The 17895-nt window shown below is 43.7% G+C and overlaps 1 protein-coding gene across 4 annotated transcripts in view; it reads left to right on the forward strand.

Annotated features, from left to right (window-relative positions):
* Positions 1 to 17895, forward strand: part of CD34 (CD34 molecule) — a 67168-nt gene that overhangs the window by 18469 nt on the left and 30804 nt on the right. The window lies entirely within an intron of this gene.

A 17895-nucleotide genomic window follows, 5' to 3' on the forward strand; every position in this document is an offset into this window, starting at 1 on the left:
GGGTATAGTGTACATTTCAAACCCCCAGGGGTTTCACCAATTTTGATACAACTGGGCAGTGAAAATGAAAAATTACATTTTTTTACACAAAAATGCAGTTCTGGCTCAAAATTTTTCATTTTCACAAGGAATGAAGGAGACAAAGCACCCCAAAATCTGTGCCCCAATTTCTCCCGAGTACGGCAATGCCTCACATGTGACCAAAAAATACCAGTTGGGCGCATGGCAGGACTCAGAAGGGAAGGAGTGATTTTTGGATTTGGCAGCACAGATTTTGGTGGAATGAATGGTGGGTGCCATGTTGCATTAGCAAGACTCCCAAAGCACCAATAGAGTGGAACCCCCCCACAAGTCACCCCATTTTGCAAAGTACACCCCTCAGGGAATTCATCTAGGGGTATAGTGTACATTTCAAACCCCCAGGGGTTTCACCAATTTTGATACAACTGGGCAGTGAAAATGAAAAATTACATTTTTTTACACAAAAATGCAGTTCTGGCTCAAAATTTTTCATTTTCACAAGGAATGATGGAGACAAAGCACCCCAAAATCTGTGCCCCAATTTCTCCCGAGTACGGCAATGCCTCACATGTGACCAAAAAATACCAGTTGGGCGCATGGCAGGACTCAGAAGGGAAGGAGTGATTTTTGGATTTGGCAGCACAGATTTTGGTGGAATGAATGGTGGATGCCATGTTGCATTAGCAAGACTCCCAAAGCACCAATAGAGTGGAACCCCCCCACAAGTCACCCCATTTTGCAAAGTACACCCCTCAGGGAATTCATCTAGGGGTATAGTGTACATTTCAAACCCCCAGGGGTTTCACCAATTTTGATACAACTGGGCAGTGAAAATGAAAAATTACATTTTTTTACACAAAAATGCAGTTCTGGCTCAAAATTTTTCATTTTCACAAGGAATGAAGGAGACAAAGCACCCCAAAATCTGTGCCCCAATTTCTCCCGAGTACGGCAATGCCTCACATGTGACCAAAAAATACCAGTTGGGCGCATGGCAGGACTCAGAAGGGAAGGAGTGATTTTTGGATTTGGCAGCACAGATTTTGGTGGAATGAATGGTGGGTGCCATGTTGCATTAGCAAGACTCCCAAAGCACCAATAGAGTGGAACCCCCCCACAAGTCACCCCATTTTGCAAAGTACACCCCTCAGGGAATTCATCTAGGGGTATAGTGTACATTTCAAACCCCCAGGGGTTTCACCAATTTTGATACAACTGGGCAGTGAAAATGAAAAATTACATTTTTTTACACAAAAATGCAGTTCTGGCTCAAAATTTTTCATTTTCACAAGGAATGAAGGAGACAAAGCACCCCAAAATCTGTGCCCCAATTTCTCCCGAGTACGGCAATGCCTCACATGTGACCAAAAAATACCAGTTGGGCGCATGGCAGGACTCAGAAGGGAAGGAGTGATTTTTGGATTTGGCAGCACAGATTTTGGTGGAATGAATGGTGGGTGCTATGTTGCATTACCAATACAGTGGAACCCCCCCACAAGTGACCCCATTTTGCAAACTACACCCCTCAGGGAATTCATCTAGGGGTATAGTGTACATTTCAAACCCCCAGGGGTTTCACCAATTTTGGTACAACTGGGCTGTGAAAATGAAAAATTACATTTTTTTACACAAAAATGCAGTTCTGGCTCAAAATTTTTCATTTTCACAAGGAATGAAGGAGACAAAGCACCCCAAAATCTGTGCCCCAATTTCTCCCGAGTACGGCAATGCCTCACATGTGACCAAAAAATACCAGTTGGGCGCATGGCAGGACTCAGAAGGGAAGGAGTGATTTTTGGATTTGGCAGCACAGATTTTGGTGGAATGAATGGTGGGTGCTATGTTGCATTACCAATACAGTGGAACCCCCCCACAAGTGACCCCATTTTGCAAACTACACCCCTCAGGGAATTCATCTAGGGGTATAGTGTACATTTCAAACCCCCAGGGGTTTCACCAATTTTGGTACAACTGGGCTGTGAAAATGAAAAATTACATTTTTTTACACAAAAATGCAGTTCTGGCTCAAAATTTTTCATTTTCACAAGGAATGAAGGAGACAAAGCACCCCAAAATCTGTGCCCCAATTTCTCCAGAGTACGGCAATGCCTCACATGTGACCAAAAAATACCAGTTGGGCGCATGGCAGGACTCAGAAGGGAAGGAGTGATTTTTGGATTTTGCAGCTCAGATTCTGGTGGAATTTTGGTGGGTGCTATGTCGCATTAGCAAGACCCCCGAAGCACCAATACAGTGGAACCCCCCCACAAGTGACCCCATTTTGCAAAGTACACCCCTCAGGGAATTCATCTAGGGGTATAGTGTACATTTCAAACCCCCAGGGGTTTCACCAATTTTGATACAACTGGGCAGTGAAAATGAAAAATTACATTTTTTTACACAAAAATGCAGTTCTGGCTCAAAATTTTTCATTTTCACAAGGAATGAAGGAGACAAAGCACCCCAAAATCTGTGCCCCAATTTCTCCCGAGTACGGCAATGCCTCACATGTGACCAAAAAATACCAGTTGGGCGCATGGCAGGACTCAGAAGGGAAGGAGTGATTTTTGGATTTGGCAGCACAGATTTTGGTGGAATGAATGGTGGGTGCCATGTTGCATTAGCAAGACTCCCAAAGCACCAATAGAGTGGAACCCCCCCACAAGTCACCCCATTTTGCAAAGTACACCCCTCAGGGAATTCATCTAGGGGTATAGTGTACATTTCAAACCCCCAGGGGTTTCACCAATTTTGATACAACTGGGCAGTGAAAATGAAAAATTACATTTTTTTACACAAAAATGCAGTTCTGGCTCAAAATTTTTCATTTTCACAAGGAATGAAGGAGACAAAGCACCCCAAAATCTGTGCCCCAATTTCTCCCGAGTACGGCAATGCCTCACATGTGACCAAAAAATACCAGTTGGGCGCATGGCAGGACTCAGAAGGGAAGGAGTGATTTTTGGATTTGGCAGCACAGATTTTGGTGGAATGAATGGTGGGTGCCATGTTGCATTAGCAAGACTCCCAAAGCACCAATAGAGTGGAACCCCCCCACAAGTCACCCCATTTTGCAAAGTACACCCCTCAGGGAATTCATCTAGGGGTATAGTGTACATTTCAAACCCCCAGGGGTTTCACCAATTTTGATACAACTGGGCAGTGAAAATGAAAAATTACATTTTTTTACACAAAAATGCAGTTCTGGCTCAAAATTTTTCATTTTCACAAGGAATGAAGGAGACAAAGCACCCCAAAATCTGTGCCCCAATTTCTCCCGAGTACGGCAATGCCTCACATGTGACCAAAAAATACCAGTTGGGCGCATGGCAGGACTCAGAAGGGAAGGAGTGATTTTTGGATTTGGCAGCACAGATTTTGGTGGAATGAATGGTGGGTGCTATGTTGCATTACCAATACAGTGGAACCCCCCCACAAGTGACCCCATTTTGCAAACTACACCCCTCAGGGAATTCATCTAGGGGTATAGTGTACATTTCAAACCCCCAGGGGTTTCACTAATTTTGGTACAACTGGGCTGTGAAAATGAAAAATTACATTTTTTTACACAAAAATGCAGTTCTGGCTCAAAATTTTTCATTTTCACAAGGAATGAAGGAGACAAAGCACCCCAAAATCTGTGCCCCAATTTCTCCCGAGTACGGCAATGCCTCACATGTGACCAAAAAATACCAGTTGGGCGCATGGCAGGACTCAGAAGGGAAGGAGTGATTTTTGGATTTGGCAGCACAGATTTTGGTGGAATGAATGGTGGGTGCTATGTTGCATTACCAATACAGTGGAACCCCCCCACAAGTGACCCCATTTTGCAAACTACACCCCTCAGGGAATTCATCTAGGGGTATAGTGTACATTTCAAACCCCCAGGGGTTTCACCAATTTTGGTACAACTGGGCTGTGAAAATGAAAAATTACATTTTTTTACACAAAAATGCAGTTCTGGCTCAAAATTTTTCATTTTCACAAGGAATGAAGGAGACAAAGCACCCCAAAATCTGTGCCCCAATTTCTCCTGAGTACGGCAATGCCTCACATGTGACCAAAAAATACCAGTTGGGCGCATGGCAGGACTCAGAAGGGAAGGAGTGATTTTTGGATTTGGCAGCACAGATTTTGGTGGAATGAATGGTGGGTGCTATGTTGCATTACCAATACAGTGGAACCCCCCCACAAGTGACCCCATTTTGCAAACTACACCCCTCAGGGAATTCATCTAGGGGTATAGTGTACATTTCAAACCCCCAGGGGTTTCACCAATTTTGGTACAACTGGGCTGTGAAAATGAAAAATTACATTTTTTTACACAAAAATGTACTTCTGGCTCAAAATTTTTCATTTTCACAAGGAATGAAGGAGACAAAGCACCCCAAAATCTGTGCCCCCATTTCTCCAGAGTACGGCAATGCCTCACATGTGACCAAAAAATACCAGTTGGGTGCATGGCAGGACTCAGAAGGGAAGGAGTGATTTTTGGATTTTGCAGCTCAGATTCTGGTGGAATGAATGGTGGGTGCTATGTGGCATTAGCAAGACCCCCGATGCACGGTGAAATGATGAACCTAATAATCCATCGATGTGTGGTATATTTTGAAACACTCCTTTATACATAGGCCGGGTTTGTCGGGGCAAGTTTCACAGTGGAAAATAGTTTCCTTTCTTATTCCCTTTTTATAGCAAACTTTGCACCTTTTTTGTGTCCTGCCCTTTCTTGCAGTGGAGGGGATTTCGTTGGGAAAATGCTGCCCTGGTACAATACGGGGGCCAGTACTAGAAGTACTGGGGCCCTCTGCCTGCTGGTTCCCAAATATTAGGCCCTTTATGACTTCCTCTTGAAAGTGCATAAATGTCCCCCTCTGGCCGGTAGAACGGAATAGCACGTAAGCGTTATACAGTGCCATCTGGATGATATACACGGCCAGCTTCTTGTACCAGATATTTGTTTTCCGCAGGGCACTGTACGGCTTCAGTACCTGATCTGAAAGATCCACTCCGCCCATGTACTTATTGTAATCTAGGATACAATTTGGTTTTGAGGTGTGGGTACTGGTACCTCGTACAGGGATGGAGGTGGTACTGTCTCCATGAATTGTTGTCAGTATAAGGACATCCCTCTTGTCCTTATATTTGACCAACAACATATTTTCGGTGCATATTCCCCTGCTTTCACCCCTTCTCATTACTTGGGCAATGTGCGTTTTGGGGAGGCCTCTTTGGTTCTTGCGCACAGTACCGCAAGCTGCTGTACCTCTTGAACCAAGGGCCTTAAACAGGGGGATGCTGGTGTAAAAGTTATCCACATAGAGGTGATAACCCTTATCCAGGAAGGGGTGCATTAAATCCCAGACAATTTTGCCACTAACACCTACGAGGGAGGGGGGGCATTCTGGCGGTTCAATTCTTGAATCCTTCCCTTCATATACCCTAAACTTGTGGGTGTACCCTGTGGTGCTTTCACACAGCTTATACATTTTTATGCCATACCTTGCCCTCTTACTGGGAAGGTACTGGCGGAATTTAACCCTTCCTTTAAAATGTATAAGGGACTCGTCAATACAAATAAATTTTTCAGGGATGTATAGCTCTGCAAATTTGGCACTGAAATGATCAATGACCGGCCTGACTTTGAATAGCCGGTCAAAGGTGGGATCATCTCTGGGTGGGCACTGTGCATTATCGGTGTAATGTATAAATTTATGGATTGCCTCAAAACGAGTCCGAGTCATGGCCATACGGTAAAATGGGGTGCTGTACAGAACATCTGTACTCCAATATTGCCTAATTTGTGGCTTTTTTACTATGCCCATATGAAACACCAGACCCCAAAACGTCATCATCTCTACTGCATCTACAGGGGTCCACCTAGCAAATGATGACGTGGGGTTTTGAGCAATAAACTGCTGGGCATATAAATTAGTTTGGTCCACCATTAAATTTATAAAATCATCAGAGAAAAATAATTTGAAAAAGTAAATTTCTCTGAGACCTGTGGAATCAAATTGGATTCCTGGCATGGCCAAAAACTCAGGAACCTGGGGCTCAAAATTGTCTGGTGGTGGGGTCCATACGAGATCAATTATTGGGGGGGGGGGTCTCAGCTGCTCTACGGGGGCGTCTTTGAGGGGGTCCCTCATCACCAGAGGAGGAAGAGGAGCTTAAGACGAATCCTTCAAATTCCCCGCTTGCCTCACTGGCTGTGTCAGAATCAGAGGCAAGCATGGCATATGCCTCCTCCACTGAATACATTCTTCTGGATGACTGGGATGACATTTGGGATGACATTTGGGATGACATTTTTATTTTTGTGTTACTGGTAGTGAAATGTTTCAACACGTGTATAGTGTAGGGGGGGGTACAAACTTTATTTCAACCCGGGGGGTATGTAGTGTGTTGTGTGTATGTAGTGCAGAACAAAAAAAATACTTTATACAAAAAAAAAAAAATGAAGGGGTTAAAAAAAAAAATTGAAGGGGTTAAAAAAAAAAAAATTGAAGGGGTTAAAAAAACAAAAAAAAAGGTCCTGCACCAAAAATTGAGCACAGATGTTGGTCAGTAACGTCTGTCACTGAACAGCGCTCAAAGGCAACAGGAATTTGATCAAAAAAAAAAAAAAAAATAGATCAACCCTGTGCCGAAAAAGCTGATCAGTGATGTACGTCACTGATCAGCGCACAGTGGCCACAGGACACCCACAAAATCACAGTGTGTGTAAAAAAAAAATTAAAAAAAGACCACACAGCACCTACAAAAAAAAAAAAAAAGGTGATCAGTGATGCGACACTGATTACCAGTGAGGGGCAGCAGGTGCACAACCTTTGGTGCAACTGGCAGCAACTGACAGGTATATATAAAAAAAAAAAACCTCTGCACCCCCAAAAAGTTGCTGATCACCTCAGATATAGTGATCAGCACAAAAGGCGGGGGTAGCAGACACAAAATATACACTCTCTATCACTCTCTGTCACTATCTCTCTCTATCTCTCACTATCTATCACTATCTATCACTATCTATCACACTGCAGCAGCAGCACTGACAGTTATATGTATAAAAAAAAACCTGCACCCCCAAAAAGGGGGGGTAGCAGACACAAAATATACACTCTCTATCACTCTCTGTCACTATCTCTCTCTATCTCTCTATCTCTCACTATCTATCACTATCTATCACTATGACACTGCAGCAGCAGCACTGACAGTTATATATATAAAAAAAAACCTGCACCCCCAAAAAAGGGGGGGTAGCAGACACAAATCTCTCTATCTCTCACTATCTATTACTATCTATCACTATCTCTCACTATCTATCACTATCTATCACTATGACACTGCAGCAGCAGCGACAGTTATTTATATATAAAAAACCCCTGCACCCCCAAAAAGGGGGGGTAGCAGACACAAAATATAGCTCTCTCTGTCACTATCTCTCTATCTCTCTCTATCTCTCTCTCTCTATCTCTCTATCTCTCTATCACACTGCAGCAGCAGCAGGAAGTCTCAGGAAGTCAGATCCAGGAAGCGTCCAGCACGCTACAAGCAGTGATCAAGTGATCAGGTAAGGTATTTGCAAGGATCAGGTAAGTATTAGCAAGGATCAGGTCAGTATCACGGCAGATAGGCACGGTGACCGCTCTGCACGCTACTCCAGACCGGAATGGCGTCTGCAGCGCAGTCACCGTTAGTTTAAATGTCGCGCCTTGGCTGTGATTGGTCCGTGGGTCCCACGGACCAATCACAGCCTTGGGGGCAGGTGGGGTGAGGGTGGGGTGAGGTGTCATCGTCACCGATGACCCCCTCATGCCCCCTGACGCCCGGCGGTGATTGACACCTGTGTTACCAAGCGTCTGATTCGCTGGTAACACAGGAAAACGCTGTGAATGGCTGTTCACACTGAACAGCCAATCACAGCGATCGCCGACGGGGGGGCGACATCGCAGCCCCCCCTGGGCATGCAGGGACATGTCTGCTGTCAGGGACAGCAGACATCGTCCCTCTGTCACTGCGTCTCGAGACGCAGTGACAGTTTAAAGTCATGACGTATATATACGTCATGTGTCGGGAAGTACTTCCCGGCCATGACGTATATATACGTCAAATGTCGTGAAGGGGTTAAGCGACGAATTTCTCCGACCGCTCACACTGCAGTCATATCCGAGACCAATCCGGTTGCTGGATAGAAATTTGTCGCTGAAGTCACAAGCCACTGATACCCCTGGATTACAATAAGTATTACCACAATACTAATGTGCACATGTTTGTGGGGACTTGAACTCTGACCTGTCTAAACCTACTAACTGGCTCTGCTAATGAGCAATGAAAGTCTGCAATTGCATGCATAACAAAATTGACCAGTTCTAATACCAAGGGGGGAGTTCTTGTTATATGTTTGTGTGTCTTGTGTGTCTATATTGGCCAAAATATTGTATTTTAATGTGTAAATTGTATTAAATATTTCATATATTCAGTACAGCGCTGTTCCTATCTTTCTGTTTCTATAATGGGTGTAATATATTTTACATATAAAGTTCAAGGGGAGCGTGAAATATTTAGAATTCTCTAGCTTTCTATGTAGGGTCAGATAGTATATGAAATGTCAGACTGCAATGCCACAGACAATGAATTTGAATCCCTGGTAGGTTAGCATTAGGGGCATTTTTTCAATCGTGGGAATTGGGATTGAAAACTGCTCAATCCCGGGATCCTGGGTTTGGCATCCCTAAAAGAAAAATGCTCTGCAGCGTTGCGGTGGAGCTGGCAGGAGGAGGCAGTCGGTGGGTGTGGATCTGGAATATGTGAACTGTTGGTAGCTCTCGAGGGCTGGAGTTGGCTACCCCTGCCATAGGTCCACAATGCCAAAATGTCGACACAAGCTTATGGTCAACATAGGCAAAGATCGACATGAGTTTTTCATGATTTTTTTGTGTCTATGTAATCAAACCTTGACATAGACACTGTATATGTGTACCACGTCCTCCCGAGCTTAAGGCACAGTGCCTTACTGCTCTCGGCACTCTGATCCACACTGTATCTGCACATTATTTGATCTACAACTGTATCCTGCACAGTATCTGACCAACACTGTATCCCGCACTGTACCTGACCAACACTGTATCCAGCAATGTATCTGACCAACACTGTATCCTGCACAGTATCTGACCAACACTGTATCCAGCACTGTATCTGACCAACACTGTATCCAGCACTATCTGACCAACACTGTATCCTGCACAGTATCTGACCAACACTGTATCCTGCACAGTATCTGACCAACACTGTATCCAGCACTGTATCTGACCAACACTGTATCCTGCACTGTATCTGATGTGCACTCTGACCCGCATTATATCCAAGGCACACTGTAACCCAGTGTGTTTACTGGTGCAGTGTGGTGTAATCCTGTGTGTGTGCCAGTGCAAGTAGTGTTAACCTTTGTGAGCTACTGTAGTGTGGTGTACCCTGTGTGCAGTGGCACTGTGTGGTCTAATGTGAAAAATGGACACTACTGTGTGGAGTAATGTATATTGATACTAATATGTGGCCGCGCCCCTTCCCCTAAAGTTTGCACACTTTTGGCACGGAATGTACCGATTTTGGGTATGGGGGGCACCAATTTCCTTTCTAGCACTGGCCACCAAAATGTTTAATCACGACACTGCTAATCATCATATAATTCCTTGCCTGAACAATTAAATCAATAAATAAACTAAAGTGCGCAGCATAGTTACTTGTATGGATGGTAAAAAGGAATTAGATCCTTTTCGTAGGATTTGCGCTAACGGGTAGGAGCAGCCTGATTAGAGAGGTTTATGTGGTGGATGTGTTGTACAAGTGTACAACATTTGATCAGGCGCTAGGAGGGATGGGGTAAGACAGAATAGGGCAGTACGTGAGACAATTAGGGTAGGGACCACGAGGGAGGGTAGTAAAATATGAATTGGAATAGAAAATGAGAAAAAAGCAGGTAAAGATAAAGTAAGGCTAATATAAAATAGAAATAAACTAAAGAAAAATAATAAATGAACAATAATAAAATCAAAGTAAAAAATAAAATATTATTATTTTTATTTTATTTTTTACTTTGATTTTATTATTGTTCATTTATTATAGTTACTTGTGTTGGAGTATAACTCTAGTATAACCTTATTGTTTTATTTCAATGGGAAACCATATCAATTTAACTGAATTGTGCCAAAATTTTAAATATATATATATATATATATATATATATATATATATATATATTTATTCTTTATATCACAGAGTAATCCGATTAAACTAGATACCTCCTTAATGTTTTGACATGTAACAGTCACCATGTTGCATCCAGAGCCTGTGCTATGATATGTACCTGGAATATGCTGAAGAAGAATATTCTCATATAAGAGATCTTTACCATACTTTCTGATTTCCTTGCTGCTCTTTCCGAGACAAAGCAGTCAGAATGGCTCAGCAGTAGTAGCGGGTGGTGGCTGTTTATTACTGAAGCTGCTACACTAAGACTGTGTCAGTGAAGGTCTGTTGGAACAGGGGTGAAGCACTACTGTGGCACCACTGCTGTGGCATTTCAGACTGTGAAGGGTTGCGGGCTTTATCACTAAGGACTGTGCCATGAAGGGCTGCAGGATGGAAGCACTACTGTGACGCTACTGCTGTGGCTGTCAGACTGTTAAGGACTATGGGGAGCAGCAATGCGAGGCACTGTTTTTAACAAACTAAAATAAATCTGTCATAAAAATAACATTTATTAGGTACCAGTGTGTCACCATTATTAGAAGTGCAGTGAGTTGCAGCAGTGCGCAAAATCAATAAATAAATAAATACTTGTGTGTGTTGTTTATGTTCAGGCATTGTATTGTTAAATAATAACTTTCAGTGGATGTCATTGTGCCACCATTACTATAGACCCAATGGGTCACAGCAGTGTTTAAAAAACAAATTCTGTGTGTTCAGAACCAAGCAGGGGCACTGTGTTAATAATTTGCAGATGACACTGTGCCAATGTGTTAATATAATCATACAAGGGTTGAGTGTTGATATGGCTCATCATTATTCAGTAGAATGCAGTAGTAGTGCTGTGGCTCCTTCCAGTAGTGATGATACTAGTACTCAGTTGTGGCTACAGTCAAGGTGGGGCTGCACCAAAGTGAAAAATTCAAATTGAGGAACCACAACAACTGCCACCTCAACCATTGCCAAACATCACTGCCTGGGAGTCTCATACGGTTGTTATGGCTCCCCTGTTTTTTATTTTGGACTGTGCTGTAGCCCCACATATGGAGCCGCCACTTCTAGTGCTGTAATACTTCAACATCTACCATAGCAGGTGCTCAAGGGCACAGGGGTCTATGTCAGCAGGGCCGTCTTAACGCATGGGCTTGATGGGCAGTTGCCCAGGGGCCCCAAAGCGCTAGGGGCCCAAAGCCAGCCCCCCCCCCCCCCATAGCTCCCTGTGAACCACTACCACCCAAATGGACCCTAGTATTTGACAATAGCTGGCGCCGCCGATGAATGCTCCTCAGGGCATTACTGGGAGTTTGCTGGGAGGGGACAGCTCACCAGTGGTGGAAAGCGGGAGGCAGGATCCCCTCTAGTGTGCCCCGCAGTGCTGCTTGCAGAGTGCCGATGTAAAGAGTGGAGTCCCAGGTGATGGGAGAGGAATACGAGTGAGCAGCCGCCGGAGGACAGGCCAGAAGACGGCCCAGAAGAGGAAGCAGCCGGGAGAGCAGAGACGCACAGCAAGCGCAGATGAGGCCAAGCTGCGTGTGCGCTGAGGAAGACTGAGGCAGTGGCAGTGGAGGAAAGGTGCGCAACCAAGGGAACGGGAGCAATGTACCCGCAAAGTAAGGAGGTGCAGGCAGAGGGGAACGTCAGTCAGGAGAGCCGCAGCACAGGTCGGGTGGCCGGAGCCCAGGCTGCACCACAGCCTGGACAGAAACCTCAAGGAAAATGATGCCCAACAAGAGACCAGCCGCCTTCTCCAGCAGCCATGGGGGACCGGAGCTGAGACCCGCAGCCAGGAATCATGACCGGCTGGAGCCGACAACAGAAGCAGAGTGCACAGGTAGTTGTTAGTTCTTACCCAGGCTGACCATGCTATCCCTGGCACAGATAGTGAACTTCAAGTGACCAGCCACAGTCTCAGTACCCCAGTGTGCAGTGCACTTATCAAAGCTTTACATTTGGGTGGGAGAATGGTAAGTTTTTGGGTGGAGCTACTGAACTCTGACTGAGTTGCCAATACCCCTATGACCAAATATGCCTCTCCCTGACAGTGTGCTCCTGCCCATGAGTTCCTCTGTCCCTGCCCATGGGTGCCTCTGCCATGTGTACCTCTGCCCCAGCCCAAGTGTGCCCCTACCAGTATGTGCTTCTGTCAATGTCTGTGTATGCCTCTGCCAATGTGTGTCCCTGCCCTTGTCTTTGTGTCCCAGCCTATGTCTTCCTCTGTCCCTGCCATGTGTGTCCCTACCCATGTGCGCCTCTGCCCATGTGTGCCTCTGTCCCTGCGATGTGTACACCTCCCCTACTCATGTGTTCCTCTGTCCCTGACCATGTGTGCCTTTGTCCCTGCCATGTGTACCCCTCCCCTACCCATGTGTGCCTCTGTCCCTGATAGTGTATGCCTCTGCCCATGTGTGCCTCTGTCCCTGATAGTGTATGCCTCTGCCCATGTGTGCCTCTTTCTGACTGTGTGTGCTCCTGCCCATGTGTTCCTCTGCCCCTGCCATGTGTGCTCCTGCCCATATGTTCCTCTGCCCCTACCCATGTGTTTCTCTCCCTGCCATGTATTCCCCTGCCCATGTGTGCCCCTACAAGTATGTGCTTCTGACCCTGCTTGTGTGTGCCTCTGTCCTTGTCTGCGAGTGTCCCTACCCATGTGTTCCTCTGTCGCTGACCATGTGTGCCTCTGTCCCTGCCATGTGTACCCCTACCCATGTGTGCCTCTGTCCCTGATAGTGTATGCCCCTGCCCATGTGTGCCTCTCTCTAACTGTGTGTGCTCCTGCCCATGTGTTCCTCTGCCCCTGCCATGTGTGCCCCTACCCATGTGTTCCTCTGCCCCTGCCATGTGTGCCCCTACAAGTATGAGCTTCTGACCTTGTGTGTGCCTCTGTCCTTGTCTGTGAGTGCCCCTACCCATGTGTGCCTCTGTCACTGCCATGTGTACTACAAATCCCAAGGGCACTCATATGAAAGCCCAAATAGTTATATTGATTGGCAGGCAGCAATCATAGTCTTTAAAACTCAACTTGAGAGTTTTTCCTTAATTTAAGAAATTTTATATATAATCCATGCTGGAATGTGTGCGGAACTTTAACAGACTGAATAGTCAGCTTTTAAATCAAAGTTATTTTCTGAGTTGAACACTTGATAGTGTCATACTGTTCCATCTCTATCTTAATTATTTTGATCATTGATGTTTTTCTAATTGGTTGTGTACATAGGGGCCCCACTGCACTGCTTTGCCCGGGGGCCCATAATGCTGTTAAGATGGCCCTGTATGTCAGGACACCTAAAATAAAAACAATATTTTAACAATGTTAAAGAAAAAACATCACTTTTCATAAAGGGTTAAAATTACTTCAGAAAAACATTTAAACAAATATTTCCTAAGGTTAGTGGCTGGCCACACTTTCCTGCATTGGCAATGCCCCCCAAATCTTGACAACATTTGTTAAGGCATCTGTCCTATTTGTGAAGGCAAATTTAGTAAAGGTAGATAAGTTAACCATCAGAGTACCTCCTCCATATTATATAATTTGCAGTGAGTTCATTAAATGTAGTTGACAAAATTATAATAATTTATAAAATAGTAACAAGCAGTCCAGTATCAGCTACCTGCAGCTTGGAACAGCACATGCAATCTCCACCACCAACACTCTCATCATCAACCTCATTACTGATCAGAAAAAGTGCTTAAAAAAATTGGTTTGTGGGGACCCAAATAAATCAAGCAGTTAAGCCACAAATGTTGCAGTACCTGTTGCAGAAGTGCTTGGTTTGTTAAACTATTCATGTACTTTTTAATATACAACATAACGTTGGGAGGTCCCGAGGACAATATTATCTTATACCATTTTTATTTTCCTAAGCAGCTTTAATGTTGGGGAGCATTGGGGATTTTTTGTATAGACATCATTTTTTTTTATAGCTCTATTACATTGCTAATTTACAACTCTGCTGTGTTGCTTCCTTTAGCTGGACACCTTTGGCCAATATTGATGAACAATATTGTGAGCTGTGAGGTGTTCAAAGTTGACTGGAATTAATGTTATTGAGGTTAATAATCCTCTAGGATCAAAAACAGGATACAATTATATGATTTAAGCTGTTGTTAGCTATTTATTTTAATTATGAACCAAAACAAAAACATGTTAGGGTGGTTTGCAATATCAGAACCATATCCACAATCGAAACCTAAGCATGGAGGTCATCTCTACTAGTATTCAGCCACTTAGTGCTTAAGAACTACACAGCAAATAGAGTGCAAGGGGTACATTTACTAAATCTTCTAAAAATTATGTTGCCCATAGCAGCCAATCAGATTCTCTCTATCATTTCTCTATAGACAGAACCTGATTGGTTGCGATGGCAACATGACCACTTTTCATTTTTTAGAAGCTTCAGTAAATGCACTAGGGGCTTGACCAGAGATCCATGCATGCTCAGGAGTAAACATTGCATGTATTCAAATTTGGTTGAATCAATTTGGCAGATTTTTACATTTGCCTAAAGTACAGTTCATCAGTTTTGCAAAGAAATCTTGTGCATTTTTGCAGTCTGCTCTGGAACTGGTACTGATTCTATTATCATACTTACACCTTCCTCTTAAATGCCAAGATCCAGGTATTACACACATTTTCCAAATAATTTACCCTATTATCTAAACATCAGGCCTCGAGAATCCAAATAATGTCACATTTTTATTAGATTTAAAGGAAGCTCTGTCCCTGTAAATTTATAATATAAGCTGACATCTGGCCTTGAAGAACATTGCTCATTTCCACAGCTCACTTGTCATTCTACAATTAAAGCATACATATCCATTCATTAATAGGCTATAGAAACTTGCATACAATTAGATGCACTTAACAAAACTAATAACTGTAAAGTGCATCTAATTGTATGCCAGTTTCAATAGCCTATTCATTTTTACCATATAGGTACCTCCAGGGGAGACCATAGGCTCCAGGAGAAGAGACCTACGGGATTGTAAAGGGGTCCCTAAAAGACCACCTGGACCCCAATTGGGAATCACCCTACAGTGACACTGTGACAGTGACACTGTAGTAAAAAATTTCCCATAATTTGGGGATCCTTTGTAGGTGTACCAAACACCAATTAATCCAACAATATCCACAACCCCATCTATAGGTTTGTTTCCCAACGCACCCCCATCCAAACAATTATCAATTTGAATCAGGAAGATATGTGCCAGCGCTGGCTGAATAATTATAAAGACCAGACGGTATCTCAAAATTAATATAAATTTAATTATACATATAAAAACATGAAATAACAAAAATTAGAATAAAAACAATGTATAATGGTTTAAAAGAAAGAGCACAAGATGCTTGACTGATATATGCGGAGCTCCACTAATGTGGAATAGAAATAGATTTGAAAGTTAATATTACCATCTGTGATTGGCTGGTGTGGATGACAGCAGCAATAAGTGATGTTGCAGTCCCAGTGGATAAAGTTCCCTATAAAGGGATGGGGATATTTTCTCCCTATTTGGCGTCTTCTCCTTCTAATGTGGATTTTTTAGGAACTTGGCTGAAGTCCCATGCAGATTTTTGTAATCCAATGGAAGAAAGTGGAGATGATGGACGTCTGTGGGAGAAAGGGCATCACTTGGGCAGATGGATTTGAAGAAATATAACAGCTCAACGCGTTTCCCCGGATGTTTGCTGTCCGGCTTCCTCAGGAGCAAGTGTGTGGAGTGAGGTCTGGGCTCAGTTTAAGTAGCAGTGAGCTGATTGCTCATTAATTGCATCTGTGCATCAGTGCTCATGTGAAATTGCATGGTATTACAAATATACATTAAAATAAAAATCAAATGAAAATCAAATGAGAACCGTCTGGATAGAAACAATATTCTAATGTTATAGGAGGCAGTATAACAAAAGATATGGAGCTTTCCAGGGGAGACCATAGGCTCCAGGAGAAGAGACCTACGGGATTGTAAAGGGGTCCCTAAAAGACCACCTGGACCCCAATTGGGAATCACCCTACAGTGACACTGTGACAGTGACACTGTAGTAAAAAATTTCCCATAATTTGGGGATCCTCTGTAGGTGTACCAAACACCAATTAATCCAACAATATCCACAACCCCATCTATAGGTTTGTTTCCCAACGCACCCCCATCCAAACAATTATCAATTTGAATCAGACCTTAATTTTAATCCTACTTTAGTTTTTTGATTGTATTTCTATGTACACCTATATTTTTTTCATGATTTATTGAGTAAATTGTACACTTTAACGTGGTACATTGTGGTCTGGGTAGCGTGCGTCTCATCATAACGTCACGTGGCCAGGCCTGCACACCTGCTCCCGCACACAGAGGCTGCCCCACTGTTTGGTAAAGACGCCCGGTGAATGCACTTTACAGATCTCCAGACATCAGAGACTGCTGCAGCAACTCTATGGCAGGAGTGGTGAGGTGGTGCGGCAGTAGCAGGGAGCGGTGAATATAAAATTAATTAATGCCCATCCCGGTCTCCACGCACTCAGTGCCTGTAATTACATACCCTAGAAAGTGTACCATTGAAGGTATAGAAATGGATTTTGTACCGATTTTTGACCCTCAGATGTTGGAGGGTATGTCATAGGTGATAAATCTCAGGAGTGGATGTGGAATTCATTAACACACACCAGCTATCAAGTCAGGAGCAATGTGTTTCAAACAATACCACCACACCTGATTTCATTGCTGTCATTGAGTATCAATGCAAACACATTCTAACATTTTGGTGGAGGCTTTAACAAATTACTATCTTAGGTATTTGGCACAGCATAAGATGACAATTTACAGCAATTTTGGAAATAAAAAGCCCCCATAGTTTTCCCGGGCAATGTCGGGCAGGTCAGCTAGCCTCAAATAAAAGGTGCCATGTGACTTTTGTGTAAAGGAAGAGCATAAATGGGCTTGAGAGTGTTCAGTGGTGTGCAGTGTAACAGTAATAATTAAAGGAATGGATTGGCTATATTATAAAAAATGACTGAATATATCGGACTTGCTTTATTTGAGAAAACCTTGGTCACCTAATTACTGTTTATAAATGTTAATAAAAAACAGTAACTGTGCAGATGATTATAGGGCATCCACTAGATCCAGATGAAATGCCCTTCTTCACTAAAACAGTAGTCAGACAATTACTGTACGGTTGACTTTCTGCCAAAGGAAGATACCTTTATGTCAAATGTAATGACTTTAACATTTAAATTGCATTATTGGTACAAGAGATGCCCTGGAAGGGGTCCGCAACGATGTCTTTCCCCAGGGGCAAACGCAGGATTTTCAGACGGGGGTTTACAAAGGTGGGGGGGGGAGCAAAGCAATGAGATGGACACTTAGGTGACCCAGTATATGCCAGGTCAGTTAAAGTATTATAGGGCATCAACAGCAGTGTAGACCCCTGGGCATAGCAATGTATTGGGGCCCCTACGATCCTCCAGCGGTAGGGGTGGGGGAAGCTTTGATGTAGGGGGTATTATATCAACTGCTCAGCATGTAGGGCCTGGAGCAGTTATTTCCACTAATTACCCCTTTACTGCACAGATGGTGGGAGATGGGGTGGGAGAAGGGGGCATTGGGCTTAATGAAGGGGCCCTGATACATAACTTCCAG

The sequence above is a fragment of the Crinia signifera genome, chromosome 2, assembly GCF_055691185.1.
Source record: "Crinia signifera chromosome 2, ASM5569118v1, whole genome shotgun sequence".
In the NCBI taxonomy this organism is placed as follows: domain Eukaryota; kingdom Metazoa; phylum Chordata; class Amphibia; order Anura; family Myobatrachidae; genus Crinia; species Crinia signifera.